This window comes from Mauremys mutica, chromosome 24 (assembly GCF_020497125.1).
Source record: "Mauremys mutica isolate MM-2020 ecotype Southern chromosome 24, ASM2049712v1, whole genome shotgun sequence".
Lineage (NCBI taxonomy): Eukaryota > Metazoa > Chordata > Testudines > Geoemydidae > Mauremys > Mauremys mutica.
This window is the reverse complement of record NC_059095.1, coordinates 2501-8282: the sequence shown is the minus strand read 5'-3', so window position 1 is coordinate 8282 and position 5782 is coordinate 2501. Positions and strand designations below refer to the sequence as shown.

Below are 5782 nucleotides of genomic sequence, written 5' to 3'. Positions count from 1 at the left end.
GAGATACCTCTTTCAGCAACCCCCCAAGTGCACCTACCGTGGAGTCACATACTCTCTGCAGGTAGCATTTTCTTTTTAGGAATCTGAAATATGGTAATTATAGTGTTACCTGGTGATAGAGTTTGAATCTTCTATAGATTCGCATTGTAAGATGAAAGGTTGATCACTACATCAAGAGGAACAGTGCTTCCTGCTGTCAAGCTAGAAATGAACTAAAGAGTTTCTGTGGCACGTGAGTCTGTATTTATAGCTGCCTTTGGCTTCTAAGGCATGCTGGGAAATGGAGGGGGTGGAGCTTAGGCAGTATATAAGCTGGTGTATTGTCACCTGAAGTCATTCAGCTTTGTGGTGGTCCAAAGAGATGTGCATAGGTGCTTCTATGGGTATTTTTAGTCATGGTGAGTATTGATACAGGGTAATGATGACATGTTAATGTACTGTTTTCCTTGTCTTATTGCTGTGTAATGTGTTTTTATTTCATTTCAGGTTGTTCATAGTGTGTTTGATTTATGATTTTTATTTTCATTGGGAGGGAATACATTGGGGGTTGTTTCTGATAGAGTATCTGTTAAACACCTGTATCCAGTACCAGTGGCACATCTGTGGTGTTGGACTCTTGTAGAAGAATTGCAGTATTCTGTTTGGGTTAGGTGGGGACCGGTCTGAGGAAACTGTAATATTTAGTAAGAGTTTTGTGTCTTAACCTTGTGTATTTTGTCATAAGCCTTCTTCATATTTGCAGCTATATCCAGATCTGGTACCAAGGTGCCTTGTGACATTAAAGGTTGTGAATATTTTTATTTTTGACTGTCATGCAGGTGCTGTATGTTTGTGAGTGATTTCAACATATGGGAGTGAAGGCCTGTCTACCGAGGCAAAGGGGATGTTGAGAGGGGGAGCTCCTGTCCAATTTCCAAGCATCAGTATATGCGAAAGGGTTTGATGGTCAGAAGCGTTTGTGATGTTGAGGCGCTTTCATTAGTTATGGGAGTTACCTAAAGTTTGTCCATTCTTAATGGGCCTGTGAGTGGTGGGTGGGTGCTTGTTGTATGGAGATTGATTGATTGCTGGCAGCTTGATCTGTCTGTAACTAGAGATGCTCCATTCTCAATTCCTCTCTCTTACACAGCAGTGGGTTTGCATGACAGGTCACCAATTCATCATTGTGTTCTCCTCTACATGGGTGTGGTTTTCCGAGGAGGATGTGAGCATCCTAGTTAGCGACAGGCCCCTGTGGTGCAGGGAAAGGGGGAGGGGCATGAGTGTGTAGAGGTGTAGCTATTTTCTGTGTGGATGAGTGTTTGGGGTGGGGTGCTCTGAGGGGTGGGGTGCAATTAGTAGTAGGTGTTCCTTCTCAAGGAAGTTGTATGTAGGTGCGGTCATTTTTCATATTGTGCAGTTAGGAGCTTTGTGAGTTGAGTTTATAACTGAGGTTTGCTGTCAAAATTTGTTTTTATTTGCAGATGTGTCAAGACTACTTGGTACAGGATCTGATTCCATGGAGGGTTGTGACTACGTCTCCTTGACAGTCATGACATTGCTGTATGGCTATTGATGTATGGCAGCGAAGGCCCTTGGAGAAAGGAAAAGACCTTCTTGAGAGCAGGAGTGGCCGTCAAAGTTAAGTATCTCCTGAATGGTTTGATAGTCAGAAGTATTTGAGCCGTTGAGGAGCCTTGTTTAGGGATGGGAGTCTTCTACACCCTGGCCATTCTTAATGGGTGCATTAGGGAGTTTACTGTATGGAGGGAGTGTGCACTTTCCTTGGAGGAAAGTCGATTGCTGCGAGAGTGACCTGTCAGTAACTAGTGATGCTCCGTTCTCAGTTCTTTTTTCTTACACGGCACTGGGTTTGCATGATAGGTCACCACTTCATCTTTTCTCCATCTTCTACATGGTTGTGGTTTTCTGAGGAGGATGTGAGCATCCTAGTTAGTGACAGGCCCCTGTGGTGTAGGGGAAGGGGCATGAGTGTGTAGAGGTGTAGCTATTTTCTGTGTGGATGAGTGTTTGGGGTGGGGTGCTCTGAGGGGTGGGGTGCAATTAGTAGTAGGTGTTCCTTCTCAAGGAAGCAGTATGTAGGTGCGGTCATTTTTCATATTGTGCAGTTAGGAGCTTTGCGAGTCGAGTTTATAACTGAGGTTTGCTGTCAAAATTTGTTTTTATTTGCAGATGTGTCAAGACTACTTGGTACAGGATCTGATTCCATGGAGGGTTGTGACTACGTCTCCTTGACAGTCATGACATTGCTGTATGGCTATTGATGTATGGCAGCGAAGGCCCTTGGAGAAAGGAAAAGACCTTCTTGAGAGCAGGAGTGGCCGTCAAAGTTAAGCATCTCCTGAATGGTTTGATAGTCAGAAGTATTTGAGCCGTTGAGGAGCCTTGTTTAGGGATGGGAGTCCTCTACACCCTGGCCATTCTTAATGGGTGTATTAGGGAGTTTACTGTATGGAGGGAGTGTGCACTTTCCTTGGAGGAAAGTCGATTGCTGCGAGAGTGACCTGTCAGTAATTAGCGATGCTCCGTTCTCAGTTCTTTTTTCTTACACGGCACTGGGTTTGCATGATAGGTCACCACTTCATCTTTTCTCCATCTTCTACATGGTTGTGGTTTTCCGAGGAGGATGTGAGCATCCTAGTTAGTGACGGTCCCCTGTCGTGGTGGGATGTGGGGAGGGCCAGCAATATGTGGATGAGAGTGTGTAGGGTGGGTGGGTGCTTCTCTGAGTAGAGTGTAATGTGTAGTAGATATTCCTTATCTTCAGGAAGCAGTATGGAGGTGAGGTCATCTTTCATAACGTGTAGTTGGGTGCTTTTGTGAGTTGGTTTTTCAGTTAAGCTTTGTTTGTATTTGCAGATGCCTCCAGATCTGGTATCGTGTTGTGTCATTCTGTGGAGGATTGTGACTACATCTGTTTGACTGTCACTGCACTGCTGTACAGATGTTGACGTATGGGAGGGAAGGCCTCTGTAGCAAGGAAAAGAAGATATTGAGATTGGGAGTGGCTGTCAAAGTTAAGTATTTGCTGACGGCTTTTATGGTCAGAAGTATTTGAGATGTTGAGGCTTATGGATGGGAGTCCTCTAAACTGTGTCTGTTCTTAATGGGCATGTAAGGGGTTGGTGGGAGCTTGTTGTATGGAGGGAGGGAGTTTGTGTTTTCCATGGATGAAGGTTGATTGCTGGGAGAGTGACCCATCTGTAACTAGAGATGCTCTGTTCTCAGTTCTTTTTTCTCACGTGGTACTGGGTTTGCATGGCAGTTCACCACTTCATCCTTTATACGTCTTCTACATGGTTGTGGTTTTCTGAGGAGGATGTGAGCATCCTAGTTAGCGAAGGGCTGCTGTTGTGGTGGGATGTGGGGAGGGCCAGTAATATGTGGATGAGTGTCTGTCTGGGGTGGGTGGGTGCTTGTCTGTGTGTGTGGGGTGTAATTTGTAGTAGATATTCCTTTTCTTCAGGAAGCAGTATGTAGTTGAGGTCCTCTTTTGAATTGTGTAGCTGTGCATGTTGTGAGTAGGTTTGCAGTTGAGCTTTGTTTGTATTTGCAGACGCATGCAGATCTGGTATCGTGTCGTGTCATTCTGTGGAGGGTTGTGACTACATCTGTTTGACTGTCACTGCATTGCTGTATAGATGTCGATGTATGGGAGTGAAGGCCCATGTACAAAGGAAAAGGCGATCGGGAGTGGCTGTCAAAGTTAAGTATCTGCTGGAGGATTTGATGGTCAAAAAGTATGTGTGCTGTTGAGGCTGTAGGGATGGGAGTCCTCCAAAGCCTGCCTGTTTGTAATGGGTTCATGAGGCAGCTCATTGAATGGGAGTGGGAGTTTTCTGTGGAGGAAGTTGACTGATGGAAGAGTGACCTGTCTGTAACTAGAGATGCTCCATTCTCCCTTCTTCTCTCATAAATGGCACTGGGTTTGCATCCCTGATCACCACTATCCTGTTTGTCTGTCCTCTATTGGGTGTTGGTTTTCTGAGGAGGATGTGAGCATCCTAGTTACCGATGGGCCCCTGTCAGTGTTGGGAAAGGGCCATGAGTACTGTGTAAATGTGAGTATTTTGCATGTTGATTTTAAATGTATAGAAGTAGTTGGTTGCTGCTTCATTGTAGGTAGGAATGTGCTGGGGCTCTTTCAGGGTGTCAAATAGGTTAGTTTAGCAAAGGGAGTGTGGTGTTGTGAGCATTAGCAATAATCTGGTGTTTATTGTTTGTGTGCCACAGGGGTATTTGAGTCCAGAACTGAGGGAATGGGCTGTAGCAAGTGTGCCCCGTTTGGTTTACATGGGTTCTTGTAAATATGGTGCCAGTGGGCACAGAGGAGCTGTTTGCATCCATGAGGTAAGTGTTAAGTTAGAGCATTTAGTGCAGTCCTGTTGATGGGAGTGTGTTTTTTTTCTGTGTTAGATAAGGTGGGTTTATGATGAATGGGTTCATCACCAGTTTTGTGTGTGAGACAACAGATGGAGAAGACAATATTTGGGTTAAGTTGTTGCTTGTTCTGTAGAAGAAGGTTGGACCTAGGTGGGTGGTTAGTGAGAGTGTTGTCGTGTTTGCCCTAAAATGTTGAGTAGTTTTCCTTGAATATATTGTGTGATGTGTTTATATTCCTCAGGGAAGGGGTATCGGTGGGGAGGTGCGTGTGGAAAATATGTAATGGGACTGAGAGTTGCAGTTCAAGGGAAGGGTGAGGGAATTTCATGACTGGTGATTCCTGTGTTCCCATAGATGGTTTGTTTGAAGAAATAGGGTGGGATTTGTTGCATCATCTGTGGGTTTGACTTTGAGTCCTTGTTGGATTCTTATTTTGTGTTTGCAGATCCTTAAGAGGCTTCAAGAGGTGCAGTTTGTGAAAGAAGGATAGATGTGAAGCCCCATCTGGTGGAAAAAGAGTGAGTATCTGGTTATATTTTTCTGTGTTTTGTATCGTGTGCTGTTCTTTTAAAGTCTTGTTCGCTTTCTGATGCATGTATGTGGATGTACATGTTGGGATACTAGTATCGATAATCTGTAAAAGAAGGTGTCACGGTGTATGCAGTTGGTGTTGCATTTGCTTGTGGGGGAATGGAAAAGAGTGATGCAGAAATAGGTGCCGGGTGTGTAATCACAGATGGTTTGAGATGGTCTTCACGGTGTCAGTCAGTGTGTACTGTGAGTGTCATGAAATGTTTTTATCATTGTAGGTTTTGTGTGAAGATGGGGATCCAGTTGGGCAAAGAACAAGTGAAGTAGAAGTATGCCTGTGGGGGACATGAAGTACTTATTTCCCAAAATGGAAGGGGATTTGATGTCAACTTTGCAAGTTAAGTATGTGTCATTTGTTGTTCTGTGTGATGTTGGAGATGGGAAATGTCTGTCACTGGGTGCACGTCACTGGGCATCACAGGTACTTTTGTTTTAGAAACTGAGATGTTTAGCATTTTATCTAAGGTCATTGAATTTGTGAATTGTTTTCTCATTCTCATAGGAATCTATTTCCATCTCTGTGGTCGGAAAGTATCAGCGTCACCGGAGAAGACTTCAGTGTGCGTCGTTTGGAGCAATTGGGCTTTGATAATGTATTATTTGGGTCAAGATGTGAAGTGTTGTCTGTTTGATGGCTAGAATGTAGTAGAGCAGCGGGGCTGATGTCACCATGTTTTGGTAGATACCTGAGCAATTATATCATGAAATGGCATCAGTGTCATTTCTGTTGTTCGAATTGGAGAGGGTGGGTTCATTTGTGTGGTCAGTTAAAGGAACATCACCATATAAGTAGTTGCACAACACGTAA

The 5782-nt window shown here is 44.2% G+C and overlaps 1 long non-coding RNA gene across 1 annotated transcript in view; it reads left to right on the top strand.

Moving 5' to 3' along the window:
* The first annotated feature begins 4190 nt into the window (after positions 1-4190).
* The window catches only part of LOC123356063, a 1809-nt gene continuing 217 nt past the window's right edge, over positions 4191-5782 (top strand). The window contains exons 1-4 of the long non-coding RNA XR_006575278.1: positions 4191-4350; positions 4829-4901; positions 5193-5316; positions 5477-5782. The exon at positions 5477-5782 is cut by the window's right edge and continues 217 nt beyond it. This is a non-coding gene — a long non-coding RNA (uncharacterized LOC123356063). The remainder of the gene's footprint in view (positions 4351-4828; positions 4902-5192; positions 5317-5476) is intronic.